At 45.0% G+C, this 18,724-nt stretch overlaps 1 protein-coding gene across 1 annotated transcript in view; it reads left to right on the top strand.

The window, feature by feature from the left end:
* Nucleotides 1-3,184: 3,184 nt before the first annotated feature.
* Nucleotides 3,185-18,724, top strand: part of SYN3 (synapsin III) — a 443,545-nt gene continuing 428,005 nt past the window's right edge. Inside the window, exon 1 of the mRNA XM_023527457.1 lies at nucleotides 3,185-3,300. The gene's annotated coding sequence lies outside the window, so the exon portion shown is untranslated. The remainder of the gene's footprint in view (nucleotides 3,301-18,724) is intronic.

Genomic DNA, 18,724 nt, shown 5'->3' with positions numbered 1-18,724 from the left:
CTCAGGTGGGGATAAAAGGGATGGACTCTATGGAGAGCAATTATCTGTTCTCAGGCTCTTTTCATTACATAAGTTCAGCACAAAAGAATAAATAATGCTCGCATGCAGCTGACCTCCAGTATATGATGGAGAATCTCATTACTGCAAAACCCTTGGTGATATATATGGAGTACTGACTGCCATACATTGAATTTTCAGTAGAAACCATTAAGTACTCCTGCATCTAATTGCCTTCCACCCCCTCTTCATAGTGCAATAAAGACAATTTTTTCCATGCTGTAATTTGCCTGGTTTCTCAACTAAAACTCTGCCTCACTCTGTTTCTTTTTCTTCTTTGTTTAAAACTGGTACTAGTGAGGCTTTTTGAATTTGCAGACCCAGACAAGAACATTCTTCCCATTCCCCCAAGCAACTTTTCAGTGCCTATTTGAAAACCTCCTCTTTTTACAGGTAGGGAAACTGAGGCTTTGAAAGGATATGCTAGGTGGGTAGAGGCATGAGGCTTGCCAAATGCCATGAAAAACTACCCTGGGTTTCCAAATTGAGATTTCCTCGATCCTTTTATGTTCCACTATTGCCACCATCTGTGTCTGAACAGAAACTGTGAGGAATTTCTTAAAGGGACCTGATATATTATCTAACCCAGAGGTGGAAAGTAACAGCCAAAGGAGCAAATCCTGCCTGTATGTGGATTTGAATTTGTCCAACAGTGTTGGCCCAAATAGTCTTAAATTTTTTTTTTTATTTATTTGCCACCTTTAAAAAATCTAGAGGTTTAACATAATTGGATTTTCTGGCTCTTCAATAAAAATCAGATCATCTGGGAACTCAGGGCCCATAATCCCATATGGCAAAAAGCAGTTGTTGCTGAGTAATGACTGCCCCCTTAGGCAGGTGTGCACACCTCAGCAAGCCACAGGCTCCAACCCTCCCCGTTCTATCACACCCTGCCAGCTTGCCAGCCTCATTTGTTACATCACTGCCTGCCCCTGACAGGGTTAGAGTTTGGGATCCCTGAGCTAGTCTTCTTCCCTCTTAGTTACTGAACTTGGGTCATTCCCTTTTATTGACTGTGATCACTTACTAAGGGTCAGGCAGTAAGTGGAGATGCTGGAAAAGAAACTTCCAAGGGCTCAGTCCTTTCTCTCCTCCCTTTGCACACTACGTGCTTTCTTTTTCTTGGTGATTTTTACAGTCCCAGGTCAGGGTACCCCCCAATGCATAGCTCTGGCCCCAGACTTTTGCCCTGTGCTCTAGACTTGTGTATCCAGACATCCACTGTTGGAGGAGGTCATCAAGAGGACATGACCGCTGGTTGACCTGAAACCTGGACCCAGGCAACCAGAGGCTCCTCCCTCCCTCTCTTGTCCTTGGAATGTACCTTTCACCCACTGTTTCCACAGACAGAGCTGTTTCAAAGACACAACATCCAGAGAGTAATGTGTTGTTGAGACCATCTGGACTGACTGTGTGTGACTGAACCCAGTTAAGGCTTCTATATAAACTGTTAAGATTCTGGCGGGTGGGTGTGGAGTATCTACTGTCTTGAGGTTGCCCAAGACAAGCCTCATATGTAAATTCCTATGCTTATTACACCTGCCACCTACAACCTGGAGTGGTATATCTCTCTCTTCTGTCTCTCCTTGCCCTCCGCGTATGGAGGCCAGTTTTGAATTACCCTCCAGGAGACTCCCCAGGTTGCAAAGCAAAACCTACCTTAGACAAGCTGCTTAACCTTTCAGTGCCTTCATTTCTGCATCTGAAATATGGAGATAGTGAGAGTACATTTTCATCATAAGGTTATTATGAGAATTATAAGACAAATAGTTTAATATATGTAAAACAATTTGAAGAGAGCCTAGTGCTGTTGTTGTAGGATGTCTAATAGGCCTCTCAGTTGTCTACAATGGAGCCTTTAATTTCCCTCTGCCTCTAACCTGTTCCTCCTTAGTCTTCCCGATATTGGTCATAGAATCATTATCCTATGGGTGGCTCAAGCTAAACACCTAAGAGTCATTCTTCATTCATCCCCTAAATTGAATCCATCATCAAGACCTTTCATGATACTCTCAAAATATATTTCAATAGGTTCACTTTCCCCATCCCTGCTGTCACCACCTTGGTCTAAGTCACCATCATGGACTGGACTTCTGGAATAGCCTCCTGCTATGGACTGAATTATGTCCCTCACCAGAAACTAACAATACTGGCACCATGATCTTGGACTTCCAGGCATCAAAACTGTGAGAAAATAAATGTCTATTGTTTAAGCCACCCCATCTGTGGTATTTTATTATGGCAGCCTGAGCAAACTAAGACACTTTTGAACTGGTCTCTCTGCTGCCATTCTTCACACAACTGCCAAAGTGGTCTTTTACCACTGTCACAGACTCTCTTAAAACCTCTCAATGGCTTATTTTTGTCCTTACAACAAAACTGAAGCTCCTCACATTGGCCCACACGGTTCTGGGTGATTTAGCTCTCGTTGGCCCTCTGGCCTAGCCCACTTTCCCCTAGGTCACCACTCAACCATCCTAGTCTCCTCCATTCCAGCTTCAGAACCACGGTGCATTTGCTGCCCCTGTAGGCAATGGAATCGCTTTTATCTTTCATCTTCTAGTTCAGAGTGGTCTTGGAGACAACCCCTGGCCCCCTTTCTTCCTTATAATCACTCTCCATAATGCTCACAACGAGCCGACATTATGTTCTTTGTTCACTTGTATAAAGAGGTTGCACCCACACCTACCCCATGCAAACTCCATGAGGGTGATCGATAGACTTTGTTCCCTGTTGCATCCCTGGTGCTAAGTGTCCTACCTGAGACATTTGTGGCCGTGGATGACAGGTTTGTTAGAGGCGCCTCCTGAAGTCCAGGGAGGTCAGATGACTTTCTCAAAGCTGACTTCCAAAGACACTGCACTCTTCGTACTCCCCAAGGGCTTTCTAGATGCTCTTGGGATCTAGAATTATTACCTCACTTGGCTGCCTGAGCCGGGGTGGGCTGAGCGAAGAAGCAACTTTCCGTTCGTGGAGCTGCGAGAGGTGGCGTGGTTTGGCGAGGCGGGAAGGGATGGCGGGGGTGGGGCCTGCGGGGGCGGAGCCGCGCGGGGGCGGGGCCGTGAGGGGCGTGGCCTTACTGCCCGAGCCAATGGGGCGCCGCGGCGCGGGGAGGCCAGGCCGCCGAGGGGAGACGCTCGCGCGCGGTGGGGTGAGGAGGCTGAGCTCGGGTGAGCAGCGGATCCGCAGGCGACCGCCGCATCCAAGTCACCACCGGGCTCCGGGTTTCAGGCGGCTCGCAAGGTAAGCAGAGCGCCACAGCGAAGTAGACTTTGAGGGGTTTCTGGCAGCAGAGAGTCCCCTCCGCCCCCCAGCCGGGACCGCTAGTGGCGTCCTCGCGCCTGGCTGCGCACCCGGGAGCTCGGCTCTGTACCCATGGGAGACGGGAGCGCGGAGGGGCCCGGGCTGCTGCCACTCGGCCGCGGGGCCCGGCCCTGGGACAGACGGGTCGCTGTGCGGGAAATGTCGGAGGGGCTCAGGATAGCGACTCCTCAGATAATCTCCACCCAGAGCCCGGGGTAGTGCTTGCGGGGAGTCGGGGACCGCCACGGTGGGACCTCTGCTCAGCCTCGGTCTTCAGACACTTCCTGGCCCGTTGCCCTGGGGCTAGCGAGTCAAATTTGTCATACCGTTTTCTAGTCTCAGGCATCCCGAGGCACAGGAAAAAAATTCTTCCGAGAGGTGGTTTCCCTGGCCAAGGTAGAAGCAGAGACTAGTTCTTGATACAGCGCCCCTTGTATTTATTCAGCATTTATTGGGCTCCTATTGTGTGCCAGACACTGTGCTAAGTAAGCCCTAGCCACACGAAGAGGGGCCCTGGAGGAGCTCCTGGAGATGAGAAGGACAACAGGAGGAACAATTATAGTGCAGTGTAACACAGGGGAGGCGAAGTGGAGAAGAGGAACATGAAGAAGCCAAGAGGGCTTCGGAGAGGAGGTGACTATTGCGTGGGCACTAGAGGAGTAGGAGGGTTTGCCAGACTGAGAGCTGTGTGTTGGGGGTGGGGAAGGCTTGATGGGATAGCAGAAATTCTATATAGATTTTCTTGTGCAAAGGTAAAGAAACGGAAAAAGTGCAGTATCCTGAATTAAGAGCATCAGATAATCCTACATCAGATAATCAAGTAAGTCCGAGGCTCATTGTGAGGAGGAAATGATCTGTCAACACGGCAGGGGGCTAAAACATGCACAGATCTTAAAGTACAGCCTTAGACTATTTAGAATTTTGCCCTGGGATGAAGGAAGGCAGTGGAAGAATTCGGATCAGTAATCAAGTCACTCTGGCAGCTCTGTGGAAAATGGATGAAGACTGAAGCAATAGAAAGCTGTTAAGTTGCAATTATTATTTCAGATGTGGCTCCAAATACTCTGGACCCTTAAGGCAACTGCATCTGCCCACAAGCCCCACTTCCCGTCTTCTGGGTATGGATTCATTCAAGTGGGGAGGTGTTGCCCATGTGACGCCTGTTTCTGCAACCTGCAGGTCATTTTTGTATTATTTCTGGAGGCTTTGACCTCGACCTCATTATCAGTGATTACCCCTGGAGGATTGTGATCTGCTGGCCCCTCTCCCTCTGCTCCCCATTCTGTCTCACGGCAATACAACCTCAGCTATTAGAGGCTGTAGTGAAGAGCAAAGTCTTGCTGGGGAGTCAGACCAGGAAGTCACTTTAGCTATGTGCCTTGGGGACATGATCAACCTTTCTGAACCTCAGTTTTCTGATTTAAAAGGTCATCATCATATCCACTTGCCATAGGTCAGGTTCCTTGGAAAAAGATTCAGAGACATTTTTGTGTAGGAGCATTCTGGAGAGTGGTCTCACTCTCTAAAGGGGGAGGGGGGAGGGAAGCAGGACTGGGCAGAGGGAGAAGTTGATTTGTGATCAGTGCAAGAGAGGCCTCAGTTGATCCCCTGAGACATGTGGCCAGGCCTTTGAAGCCCAATGTTGACCATTTAGTGGGTGCAAGCCGTCCCCACGGAGGGAGCATAACTGATGTCTCTTCAGCAGGACAGTTCCTGAAGAGTGACTTAGCTGTCAACTGTGAGCAGCCCACACTCCCTGCAGCTGGGCATGGGGGAGTAAGGGGTGTTTGCACCACAGCAGCCACCTCACAGGATGGGAAGTAAATGAGATAACTGACAAAGTGCATTGCACTTTGCCCAGTGCAGAGCAGGCATTTAAAAAGTGTTTGGTTTTTTTGATTTTTGTTTTTTTGCCTTTAAACTTCTTGACTGAATCTGAAAATGGACTTGGAGTTGAGTTGAGTAAATCAGCTTTTTGTGAGGAAAGAACCTTTAATAATAATAGCCACGATCACTACTCTTCCCTTTTTCAAGTGCTTATTATGTCTATGCATTTTTTTCCTAGTTATTCGGTAATTCTCCGAGTTAGGTACTTTTATTCTCATTTTATAGTCAGCCCAGTTTTCCAAAACCCAACAAAGTAGGTGTCCTTTTGCCATAAAATAATAACAATAACAACAACAATCAAAATGATATGATTTGTTATGCTCCCTAAAATGATTTCATCGGTAGATTAATTAATTAAGTCATTTATTTTTAATCCAGTTATTAATTTAATCAATGGGTATCGAATGCCTCCTAAATGGCGGGTGCTGTCCTAGGTGCTGGGAATACAGAGCAATCTATTAGAGGAGACAGAGAAAGACATTAAATGCTTTGCTTCTTCAAAAGAAAACAATGAAGGATAGAATTTCACATTGCATAGCCAGGATGTGATAAAGAGTAATAGACTCTTTTCCCAACCGACTCTTTCTTGTCCTTCAGTTTCAATATAACCTCCTCAGAAAAGCCTTTTGGACCAGCCTGTATAAAGCAGGTCCCCTCCCTTTTACTCACTCTTCCTAGCACTTGTCCATTCATTTTATTGACCTTTCTATTGTTGGTCCTCCCCACTAGACTGAAGGCTCCAGGAGACATACGTTGCTTTATCTCAAGAGCCCAACACTACGTTTTGCACATGTTTCTTGAATAAGTGAAATGAATGAAGGGTGAATCTACTTAACAGAGTGGCCAGGAAAGAGTAGGCTGAGGAGTGATAGTCACACTGAGATCTGAGGGATGAGAAAGATCCAGCAACATCAAGACCAAGAGGCAGTGGAAACTGCTTGTTCAAGGGCCATGAGATGGAGGAATGGAGCTCAAAGTGATTGGGGAGCGGCATGAGATGAGTTTGGGAAAGTAGATGATGCATTGGGAGGCCATGTTGATCTTGGATTTTACTTAAAGTACAATAAAAAGTCGTTGAAGGATTTTAAGCTTAGTAATGACCTGACGTCATAGTATATATTTTTTTGTTTGTTGTCTGTTGTGCTTCTAGGAGGTAAGCTCCATGAAGAAAAGTGCTCAGTAAATATTTCTGAAGAGAAAGGATGATTTGGTTTATGCAGGTACTGGTGAAAAATGGAGTAGAGAAAAGAATGGGATCTTGTCACAAATTAGGGGTTAGGTGAGAGAGATGTGGGTCCTGACTACAAGATAGCAATTATATAGGGGGAAAGTAGAAGGATTGGAGTGATATTAGGGGTGCCAAAAGGACTTGATACATTAGATATGGGGAATACAGTAAATGGAGGATCAAGGATGACCCCCAGGTTTATGGTTTAAGATTAGGATGCCAAATGTCCATCAATAGATATGTGGATAAACAAAACGTGGTACATACAATGGAATATTACTCAGACATAAAAAAGAATAAAATGCTGATACATGGTACAAAGTGAATGGACTTTAAAAATATTCTAAGTGAAAGAAGCCGGACACAAAAGATCACATATTATATGATTCCATTTATATGAAATATCCAGAATAGATAAATCCATAGAGGTAGAAAACAGATCGATGTTTTGTGTTTGCCAGGGGCTTGAGGGGAAGAAGGATAAATGGGGTATGACAACTTAAAGGATAATTGGTTTCCTTTTGGAGTGATGAAAACGTTTTGAAACTAGATAGATGTGGCAGTTGCATAACATTATGAATGTACTAAATGTCACTAACTGCACACTTTAAAATGGTTAATTTTATGTTATATGAATTTCACCTCAATTTTAAAAAAAGATTGGGTGAATGGGAGCACCAATCATAGAGTAGAGAAGACTGGGTGAAGAGCATATTGGGGTTAGGAGAGAAAATTCAAATGCTCTCTTGAAGATACCCAAGGTATCCACATGGCGCCTAGTGGGGGAAGGCTGGGCTGGAGATACAAATATGGTAGTTGTCAGTACTCAGCCAACAAAATAGATGAGATCTAGGGAGAGTGTAGAGATGCACATCTGAGCCTGGATCGTCCTTTAATTTGAACCTCATACTACCTATGAGGAAGTGCTGTTGTCCTCCTTTTCAGATGAGGAACCAAGGCCCCCCAAAATGAACTAGCCCAAGGTCAGATAATTTACTCTTGTAGGTTTCCTGGCTTCCAGTCCTTTGTCTTTACTATCTTAGCGTGATGCTATTTAGAACTCCAGCAAAGACATTCCCCTCCTTCCTACCCTCCCTCCCTCTTTTCCACAATCCTGTTTGAGTTACTCACCTGTGGCAGGCACTGGGCTAGGCACATGTTGATGAAGAAGATAGAAATGGCTCTAATTTTGTGGAGTTTACTGGGTAAACAAGCAGCTGCAGCCTACTGATATAGGGGACCTTATGATTCTGGATGAGGGGCATCTACACTAGGTTTGAGGGTGGAACGAGGCTTCTTAGAGCAAGTAACAAAGCTCATCTGAGATCTGCAGCAGAAACAGAAAGATTGGACCTAAGAAAGAGAATGATTCTCTGCAGGGTTCATGATCCCTGAACACCTCCTGTGGGAATCCATCATTCTCTTCATTCCCCGATTCTTCACAGGTCACTGGCATTTTCCAACTCATCAGGAGAGTCTATATTTTCTAGAACCTTGAGGCAATAAGTAGACAAATGGCTTGGTTTGATTTCAAGTGGGAGCTTCAAAGGTGGAGCCAGGTAGTCTGCATACAGCCTGGCTTTCAAGGCCAGGCTTCGATTCTTGAGCAAGTGACTTATTTTCTCTGAACCTTACTTTTTATACCTGTGAAATGGAGTCAGTAACATCCACTGCTCAGTGTAGGAAATAAATGAGATGATGCAGTAAAGTACTGGGCACATAATAAATGCTCAGAAAAATGTTATTTCATTTATCTTTTGGAGAAGAAGAGTTTCTGAATAGACCAGTGGTCTCCACACTCTGTACACTATTTAAAATACAGGTATCCATGCTCCATCTGAAGGATCTGATTTAGATGGCTTGGGGTGGAGCGTAACAATCTGTAAGTTTAGAAAGCATGCCCAGATGATCCTGATAAAAGCAAGGTCCAGGAACATTGCTTTAGACCAAATACTTGAGTCATTGCTATGATGAACTGGAAAGGGTTAAGCACTTAGAAGCAGAATGTTGCCTTCTAGGAATTATTAGCCAATGATGGTGCTGATCGATGATGTAATGTCTTTGGCTGGCACTCCATTGGTTAAGTGTATTGTTTCTCTCAATTCAGCTGTGTGAGAAGCAAAGCTGGAGCCCAAGGGTTAATAATTCTGTGGCAGCAGATAGAGCTATTTTTTTCCATTCCTCGTCTGCTAGGTGTGAGTGTATAACACGCAGCAGATTGTTGCCTTTCTTCCAATAAACAGCTGCACCTTCCTCCATACCTCCTCCCAAGGAGAGCACATGTATCTGTAGTACTACGGAGGAGGATCGGGGAGCAGGGGGCGGGGGGGGGGGGGGGGGGGGGGGGGAGGAGGGAGATCAGTTAAGGAAGAGAGAACCCTTGCAAAGTTCCGTGCTGCAGTCTCTCCTTGCCTCTGGGGACAGGCACAGCTCTGTCTTTACAGAGGTCCTACTCCTACTGGATGAATTGCTAAACTGTCACCTGCTTCTGAGCTCTGTTCAGCCTGGTGGGACCCTCAGAACTGGGAGGTGAGCCCAGGGATTTGGAAGGGGGAGTGGGTCTGGCAGAGAGGAACCTGGGGGCAGTGGGAGGGAACAGCTCTAGGCTGAAGGTCAGGCACAGGCTCCATCCCTCTGCTGCCTGGGCATGCGGTGTGCACTTGGGCACCATGGTCCCCTCTCTGGGTTGGTTTGCTCAAATACAATATGAAGCTTCAATTAGGGCTCTCTGAATTCTGGGAGACACTGGCTGGGAGTGTGCTCACCAGGAGCTATAAACAAGCATGCTCTTGGTGTAGCTTTCTGTCAAATGCTCCCTGAAGATACATGCTTTGCTCTGGGAATCTGGTACCGGAGGGAGTGTCAGGTTGGCGCTGTCTCCCTGGAGCCAGCTGTAACCCAGGCCCCTCCTTACATTGTCTGGGCTCCCTCTTCAGTGCTTCCACTCAGCAGTGGCCCTTGGCTGAGCTTTCCCCAGAAACACCTGAATGGTCTCAGGGATTTTGATCATATCGTTTGAGGGGACCTTTGGGTCCCTGACCTGGAGTTATGCCTCAGTGAATTTGGGCACTTTCCTAGTTGTCTCATGCTGGAACTCTTAAGGGTTGGGAGAGGAATTCCTTTTGTGTTATGGATGGTACAGTTGTGATGATTTTCTCATTTGTGCTTAATGGAGTGTGGATTAATTGCTCTAGCCTGAGACTTCTCACCTTGCTCAGAGAGGATCCTAATGCACGCATGTCTGCCCAAGGTGTAAATTGAAAAGAGCAGAAGTGAGGAGGGGCACAGGGAGCAGAGTAACTGGGAAGGCAGCTAGCAGGAAACCCTGACCTTTATTTCACAGGTAATTCAAGAAAACCTTGCCTTTCGTGGATAAGCTATGATGCTCCTTCTCTCTTGCAACCCTCTAACAAATATGTAAATACAAAGTTCTGTTATTTTTATTTTTCAGAATTTGGGGAGTTCGCAATTTCCTTAGGGAGAGAGGAGCTTCTCTAAGGGTTCTCTCTGTGTCTCGGATGACCCTTGGCATCTGCCGCCCTGTGTTCTGGGTCAGGCTTTGCTGCTGAAGAACATGTAGGTCCTTGGGCAAGTTGCTGTGCCTCTCTGAGCCTCAGTTTCCTCATTTGTTAATCACAGAGGTAGGAGGGAATTGGACCAGCTGACTTTTAGAGCCTTTCTAGTTCTGTCTGTCTATGCTTTGGGTTGAGAAAAGCCTTTGGAATCTGAGTCTGTCGATTAAGTGGGTCAGATGGTAAAGCATATTTGAACAAAGGGACATGCAGCATATATCCTCTGGGTGCTGGGACTTTACACAAGTTTTAACTTATTTCACCTTCCCAGTAGCCCTGGGATTAGGTGGAATGAACCCCAGTCTACAGATGTAAAAATCAAAGCTGAAGGAGATTCGGTGACTTACTCGAGTTCATTCTTAGTAAATGTTGAGACTAGTGTTTAAAGCCAGGCAGGTGAGTACACGGGGGCGGCAGTACATGGCAGGGTAATGGAAGACCTGGAGCTGGAATCCTTATCTAGCTTTGCTTCCTTGCAAAAGAGCTTCCTTGCTCTTCTTTCTGCTGGGAATCATGTACTGAGTTTAGGATCAACTAGTTCAGCTAGATTATTGTGAATTACCCAGTTTACTGAGACAGAAGATTAGGGGACCCTGGGTTCAAAAGGGGCCTTACAATCATTTGTATCACTGAGAAAATGGAGGTCCAGAGAAGTTAGGTGACTTGTTCCATGTCACTCAGTGAGTTGATAGACCTCAGGGGGTGGAGACCGAGACTCCTTGTTTAGGTGTTTGAAGTTGTATTATTATTGACGAGTTTTTTAAACCTTCGTTTGAGAACTTTGTGACCATTTGATTTAGTTATTCTCACACCCAGGTCCTTTTGAAATGCCAAAGGGTTGGAGTAAGACTCATTGAACAGGTACTTGGCACCTGGCATTGTGGCAGGTGTCTGAGACATGAAAGGGGGTGATAAACAAGCCAACTCTGAGACCTGGTCAGTCTCCTTGTGGAGCCTCAGGATATAAGCTGTGTTTCGTGAGGGTCAAAGTCACAGGTCAGCAGTCTTTCCCAGTGGGTGGGCTGAGGCTCAGATCCATTTTCTCTGCATGTTCCTGGCACCTAATCTATACCATTATAAGAACACTTGCCACATGATGCGTGGTCTCTTCTTTGTCTTCCCAACTAAGCTGCATGCTTCCAGGGCACAGCTCACAAAACGTGGAACTTAATTAAGTGGTGGAGCCGCTTCATGGGGGAGGTGGGTTTCACTATCTTAGATGTACAGAGATGTATACTCAGAAAGAAAACCATCAAGTAATTATTAGAAAGAGCAGTGCAGATACACGACGCTTTTTTTGATCACTATAACATTAAGAAACAATCATCCTAATACCAGGCTTCAATATTTTAATGGTCATCATAGGAAGGAGGGATTATAATTATTCTGCAGTGCGGGGAAGCAGAGCCAGCAGCAATATATGGCAGTTAGAGGGAAGCAGATAGCAGATAGAGGAAGAGTGTGCTCGTGATGGGAGTTGTCCAGGGGTAAGAGTCTACCTTCTACGCGCCTGTCATCAGAAGTGGGTGGTAACCCTCAGGGACTGCTGCCCTGGCAAAGAGTAGCACTTGGTAGCCTCTAACTTCCCTTTTAGATCTAAGATTTCTTGCTTATTTATCAAGCAGGAGTAAATGAGGAGGCCTGAGGTCTTGTCTTGCAGAGCTGTGTCTTATCCCTTCTTTAGGTTCCAAATCGTAGTGTGGGGTGAAAATCATTCATAGCCAAAAATACCCTTGAAAATATTTTAATTGCCAAAAAATTGTGTTATACATGGTTTTGGAGTATGTGACCCTGAACAATAATTTCAATGCTAACTTCTGTACAAAACATGACCCAGACTAAAAGAAGTGCAAGAGAAAGTTTATCTGCAGTTGCCTTCATACTGCTCTGTCTTTAAGGTAACTGAATTCTAACTGCCATGGGGTGGCGGGGTAGAGAATGCTCAGGTGTTCTTGCTTCCTTGCAGGTTCTATACCATTCTGCTTGGACAAACAGCCTCTAATACCTTCATACACGTTAACAAATTTTTAAATGGTAATGAGAATTAAATGACAGACTATATATGGAAACTCAGAGCCCAGGAACTGTTACACAGTAGATGCTCAGGAGATTTTTACTGGAAGGTAGTTAGCATCTTACTTTAGCAAACTTGTCTTTGAAAAGTTTTAGAGAAGAACATGGTCACTTGTGTCCATGGTCACCTGTGTTGGCATTTTCTGTTTGAGGCTGGCTCCTCTGGACAGTGCTCATGCCCCCAAATATTGCTTCTAAAATACAAGGTGGGAAAAGAATGAGGTTAGAAGCTACAGAGACCTGAGTTCAAAACACCAGACATCCCCTATGTGACCTTGGGCATGTTACTTAACCTCTCTATGTTTGTTTTTGCACTTCTGAAAATTGGTCAATAGAATCCACCTTGAAGGGTGGACGGAGGATTAAAGGAGAACCAGAGAGTTTCTGGAACATACAGAGGAGATGTTCTATTATTTGTTCCCCTCGGAAAGGTGTTGCAGAGAGGTGGTGTTTTTTTTCCTTTTCTTAAATCTCACCTCAAACTTCTTGCTCACAATAGTAGCATTTCTAGATAGCTTTCTACAAGCTCTCAGGAAACTGCATGTGGCATTACCCTAACAATGCATTTGCTTGCAGGCTTGTCCCACCCCCCAGCTCATCTTCCTGCCTGTTACCTAATGAATCACCAGAAAGCTGCACTTAGAAGGGAGATGTTGAACTTAATCCATTTTTAAAGCATCAATAGCTGGATTAAATTCTACTTTATTCAGAGGCCAAATGGGCAGGTGATTTGAGGGGTGCTACAAAAAAAGCACAAGTATGGCTTCGAGTTCAAAACCTTGGGAATTTCCTCATTGAATGTTCATCTCTCAGGTTTAATTTATTCATCCATTTCATAAATATTTATGGGAGTTCTTATCCTGTGATGGGCATCATCCTAGGTGCAGGAGATATATCCATGAACAATACAAACAGGATCCTTATTCTCATGGGTCTTATATTCTGGTGGGGAAATAGAAAATAGCCATAAAACAAATACCTCGTGTGATGTCAGTTAGTGATGAGCGCCAAGGAGGAAAATGAAACAGTGTAAGGACATGGGAAGATGCCATTATAGAAAAGTCCATTAAAGAAGGTCTCTCTAAGGAGTTGGTATTTCTGCAGAGGCATGAATGAAATTCAGAGAGGTTTTGGAAATATGGAAAAGAATTCCACGCAGAGAGAATAGCAAGGGAACCTTGGGGCGGGTAGAGAGGCACAAGAAGGGAGAGTTTGAGATGTGACTGGAGAAGTACCCAAATCCAGGTATGGTGGGGATTCCTGAGCTGCGGGGAGATGTCTGGATTCTGTTCTAAGTTTGAGGTTTTGAACCAAGAGGTTACATGGTTCAGCTTATTCTTTTAACTGATTTTATTTTTTTAAGGTGCCATATGGTAAAATTGACTTTGTTTTCATGTTGAGTTCCATGACTTATAACACATGTAGGGATTCATGGAACTACCAACACTACAATGAGGACACAGAACAGTCCCATCATCCAAAAATCTCTCTTATGCTATCTCTTTATAGTCATAAACTCCCCACTTCTAAAATTTGGCAACTACCCCTCTACTTTCCATCACTACCATTCTGTCTTTTCGAGAACGTCATATCAATGAATCATACAGTGTGTAACCTTCTGAGACTGGCTTCTTTCCCTTAGCATATTATCTTTGAGATTCATCCATGTTGTTGTGGGTATCAATAGTTTGTTCCTTTTTATCACCGGCTAGTATTCCATTGTATAGGCTTACTGCAGTGTGTTTATCCATTTACTCCTTGAATGACACTTGGATTCTCCCATCTTTTGGTGATTCTGAATGGAGCATCTATAAACATTTGTGTTCGGGTTTTTGCGTGAACATACATTTCTGCTTTTCTAGTGTAAGTACCCAAGAATTGAATTGCTGGGACATATGGCAAATTTACATTTAACTTTGTGACGAATTGCCAAACTTTTTCCCAGTGTGGCCATACCACTTTGCATTCCCATCAGCAGTGTATGAAAGCTCCAGTTGCTTTGCATTCTTGTCAGTAATTGGCATTTTCAGTATTTTTTATTTTAGTCCTTCTATTCGTTTAGTGGTATTGCACCATGGTTTTAATTTGCATTTGCTTAATGGCTGATGCTCTTGAATATCTTTTCACATGTGTATTTTCCATCCTTATATTCTCTCTGGTGAAGTGTCTGTTCAAGTCTGTTACCTATCTTTTAAATGCTTGTGTGTTTTTCATTGTTGAGTTTTGAGTATTTTTTATACCTTTTGAATACCAGTCATTTTGTGAATATGTGATTTGTAAATATTTAACTTCTTGTTAAGGAATCATTCTGACAGCTGTGGGGGAAGGCAGCTGTAATGGGCAGGGGTGGAAGCTGAAGGATCAGTGAGTGGACCATTGCAGTAGTCCATGAGGAGAGACAATGGCAGTTTGGACTAAGGTCATTGATGTGGAGGAGGTGAGAAGCAGTGAAAATCAAGAAATCTTTCGAGAGTAGCACCATCTGAACTTGATGATGGATGGGATGTGGAACGTGAGGAAAGGAGGAGTCAAGGATGGCAACACAGCTGGAGGGGCTGAGAATATAAATATAATTTTAAGCACGATCTCTACCCTCAGAAAATTAACAGCCAAAGGAGGGGAGATTTACTGTAAGCAGCTCACCTGATGTGCTTTTCAAGGTCGTGTGGAAAGTATTGGGGGGCACAGGTGAAGGAAAAATTACAAAGTGTAAGGTTTGCAAGCCCAGCTCTCTGGGTGACTGCTCTCAAACGTTAGTGTGTATAAGAATCAGCTGGGGTGGTTGTTAAACATGCAGCTGTCTAGGCTCCCACCCTGAAAGTAGGCGGTCCGTGGTAAGCGAGCACCGTAAATCATTCCAATTGGTCAACCACACTATGAAAAACTCTTGGAATAGCTGGGAAGACTTCACGGGAGGGTGTCAGTGCTTCATAGGAATTCCGACTTGGAGAAAGCTGTGAGAAGCACAGCCAGGCAGAGGTAAAAGCGCAGGCACAAGATTGGAAGAATGTTGAGAATAGCTGGAGCCTAGAGTAAGTATAAGTTGGTTGATGATGACGATTATTGACCAAAGACTACATGTCTGTTTAGTGATGGGTGGGAGTCAAATGACTTCCTGTGCTCAATGAGTCTAATGTGGTTGCAGCAACTTATCAGCTCTCAAGTTACCAACAAGGTGTCTGCCGTGGTGGAAGGTATCATGCAATCCCAGAGCTGGGTGTGCCGAGTGGCGGTTGTGCTTTCAAAGTCTCATGTGTTGAAGTACCTTTGAAGAAAGCTACTGCTTTGGGTTAAAACTTACTATTTTTACTTTCTGGTCCTGTTAATAATGTGGTATATCTTTCGTGAAACTTGAAAGAGTAACATAAAGTGTTATGATATCGTGATGCCTTTAAAAGTTGTTTTTATATGTGGGACTCTTTGCTCTTATATTATATGGTCCTAGATTATTATGTTTTTAGAGTTGTTTTAAATCTTTCTCCTTAACTTACCCTGTTTCGAGCAGCTAGTGTCCTTTCTTCCAGCAAAGTCTTTCTGATTTACCACATCTGTTTGGTTGAAGTAAGGAAAGGGAAGCAACTAAATATTATTTTCCCAGGAAGAATCAGTAGGATCTAATCAAAGGGCTTTTCTCTTTTTTGTAAGGTTTGGAGAGAGGCACTGTAAACTGGTGAGCCTGGGGCCTGTTCCCCTTATTTCAGGGTTTTCAATGTGTTGCTGTCTTATCAAGTTTGGGCTGATATAACGAATTACCATAGACTAGGTGCTTAAACAATAGACATTTATTTCTCACAGCTCTGGAGGCCGGGAAGTTTGAGATCAGGGCGCCAGTGTGGTTTGGATCCTCTTTGTGGTTTGTAGGTGGCCATCTTACTGTGTTCTCATGGAGAGCAGGGAGAGTAAGCTCTCGATTGTGTTACATCTCATAAGGGCGCTAATCCCATCACGAGGGCTCCACCCTCCTGACCTAATTACCTCCCAAAGGCTCCCAGCTCCAAATACCATCGTGTTGGATATTAGGGCTTAAATACGAGTTTTGCGGCAGGAGTGACAGGGACATAAACTTTCAGTCCATCATGCTTGGGTAGTTAAGTTTGCTGGGCGAAAGACCTCCAGACAGTACAGAAGGACAACAACATGATCTGGGAGAGTTTTAAAGTTTCCTTTGGCAGAGGGAGAGAGGGAGTTCTGGCGGTGCCTCTGAGCGAAGACTACCTGAGCTGAGTTTTGAAAGATGAATGGAATTCGTTACTCCGATGAGATAGGGAGGGGCTTAGAGGAGAATAAAAAGGATGACATTCCAGGAGGCAGGAACAGCATGTGCAAAGGCATACGATTGCATGGTAGGTAAGCAGGTAAGTGTTAGTGAATGTAATGGTGCCAGGTGAAGCCGAAGACGGAGCTGGCTCAGGTCAGAACGTCTACATGCTGCATGGAGGAGCTTGGACGTACATCAGCAAGCAACTGCTGTGTTTGAGCAGGGTGGTGACGTGGTCAGGTTTTTGTTTGTTAAAAATATGTCTCTGACAGTCTATGCAATGAAAATGGATTTGGAGGTGACTTCATGGGATGCAGGGAGACCAGGAAAGAAGGATTTGCAGTGGTGCATGAAAGAGATTGTACACATTTGAGTTAGAGGTTGAGAGAGATGAGGGAAGTGACAAAGCATCCCTTTCATTCACCCCCACACCCGGAATAAATTCGTTTTCTCCATTATGGGGCTACATGGAGGTAAATCTGAGGCGATCCTTGCCCTCAAAAAGTTCATAATGTAGGGACATCTAAGAAACCATTGACAGTACGAGAGATGGAGTCACTCAGCTTCTTTGATTCACAAATATCTTTTGAATGCTTGCTATGTGCCAACCCTGGTCAGTGCTGGAGATATGACAGTGAAAAATAAACACAAATCCCTGTCATCATGGGGATCACATTCAAGTTGGGGGAAGCACAGAAACACTACACACGAAAGTCAAATATATAATACATTCGATGGCAGTGGGTATTATAGAGACACCGAAGCAGGGAAGGAGAGAAGGGGAGGTGATGCGATTTTTTAAAAGGTGACATTTGAATAAAGAGCTAAAGAAGGAAAGGGAACGTTATCATAAATATACAAATATAAAGGCTGAAACACCTCCCTGGAGGCATGGTAGTATAGCAGCATCGAACATGGGCTTTGGGGTAAGGCAGAGCTAAATTTGAATCCTGGCTCCATGCTGTATTGGATTGGTGACCTTAGACATGTCCTTCTCAATATGGATTACTTTATCCATAAAATTAGAGTTGGCGACACCCATCTTTCAAGATTACCACGAGGCTGGAAAGAGGTGCTCACTGCTCAGTGCCAAGTCTGTGCACTGCATGGTACCTGCATGGTGTTGAGGATGACTCTGGAAGGGACATCACCCAAGCTTCATGGGAAGGGGGCCCTGTGCGGCGAACCTTGGAGGCTTTGAAGCAGCATTTCCTGACCAGGGTTTCTGCAGAGCAGAGTCGGGGGGCCTTGGGCAAAAGAAGTCCCAGAACAGCCCCGGGGTTCCTCCAGCAGCTCAGAGGTCCTTCACTGAGGACCTCTGCTGAGTTCTAACCTGACTGCCAGTCAGGATTCATAACTTGCCTCTTCTGTGAAATGTGACAACTGGCGCCTGGGATCCCATCGTGGAGCAGTGGGATTACTGGATTCCTTCTTCCATTCCTGCTGCCTCTTCCATAAAGAGGGTGCTGCAGCACCCTGGGCACAGGGAGCCATGGGGCCCAATGTCATGCCATGTTCTATGGCCCTGGAAGGTCTCATATCCTGGGGATTCTCTCCCCAGGCAGATCCAAAGCCTCTGGGACTGGCTGTGAGAAAAACATTCTGGAATTAAACGTTTTGTGGAGGTAAGAGAGTGGGCGTGAGGCAAGTTGGCTTTTGTTCAGCAATTTGACCAATGAGCGCAACAGAAATGGCCATTTCCCGCAGGGGCTGGAGGAGGTAGCTGCGACTTGTAGAGCCATCTCATTCTCCGCTGTGAAAAAGCTGTTCCCTGCCTTGGAGTGACAGCAGAGACTGCCGCATGAGGGAGTCAACAGTGGTTGGCTAGGGAGTCTTTGGGTGGAAATTTGATGCCAGGATGTGAAAGCTCTGCTTGCCGTAGGCACTTCCCTCTGCCTGTCGCATGTCATCAACCCTTAAGGATCATAGCGCCTGGCCCAAGGGGGCATTACTGCTGCTTGGCTAAGGCCAGCTGCCGCGGCTGAGAAGTGGAGTGAGCAAGGGCGTGGGATTGCTCGGGTATTATTCTTTTAATCTTTTTTTCCTTTTTCATTTTCTGAGTCTTTTGTTTTCATTCTTTTTTCTTTATTCAGTTTCATTCTTTTATCGATTCACTCCATTTTTTCTTTTTTCCTTCTTTCCATCCTAGTTTTCTTCTCTCTTCTGGCCTTCCTTTTTCTCCATCTACTCATTCATTTGTTAATTCAGTGTCAATCCCTCTAGCATTTTCTCGGCTCTGGGAAAGCACTGTAGATACTGGATAGCACCTTTCCTGCAGCTCCCTGGCTCAGTTGCTCCAGCAAAGGAAAGAGGGATGAGAAACAAACAGGTGAAACTTAGGGTTAA

Source organism: Pteropus vampyrus, unplaced genomic scaffold (genome assembly GCF_000151845.1).
Source record: "Pteropus vampyrus isolate Shadow unplaced genomic scaffold, Pvam_2.0 Scaffold16, whole genome shotgun sequence".
Taxonomy (NCBI): Eukaryota; Metazoa; Chordata; class Mammalia; order Chiroptera; family Pteropodidae; genus Pteropus; species Pteropus vampyrus.
Note: the sequence above shows the minus strand (reverse complement) of the source record. Positions and strands in the feature narration are given on the sequence as shown.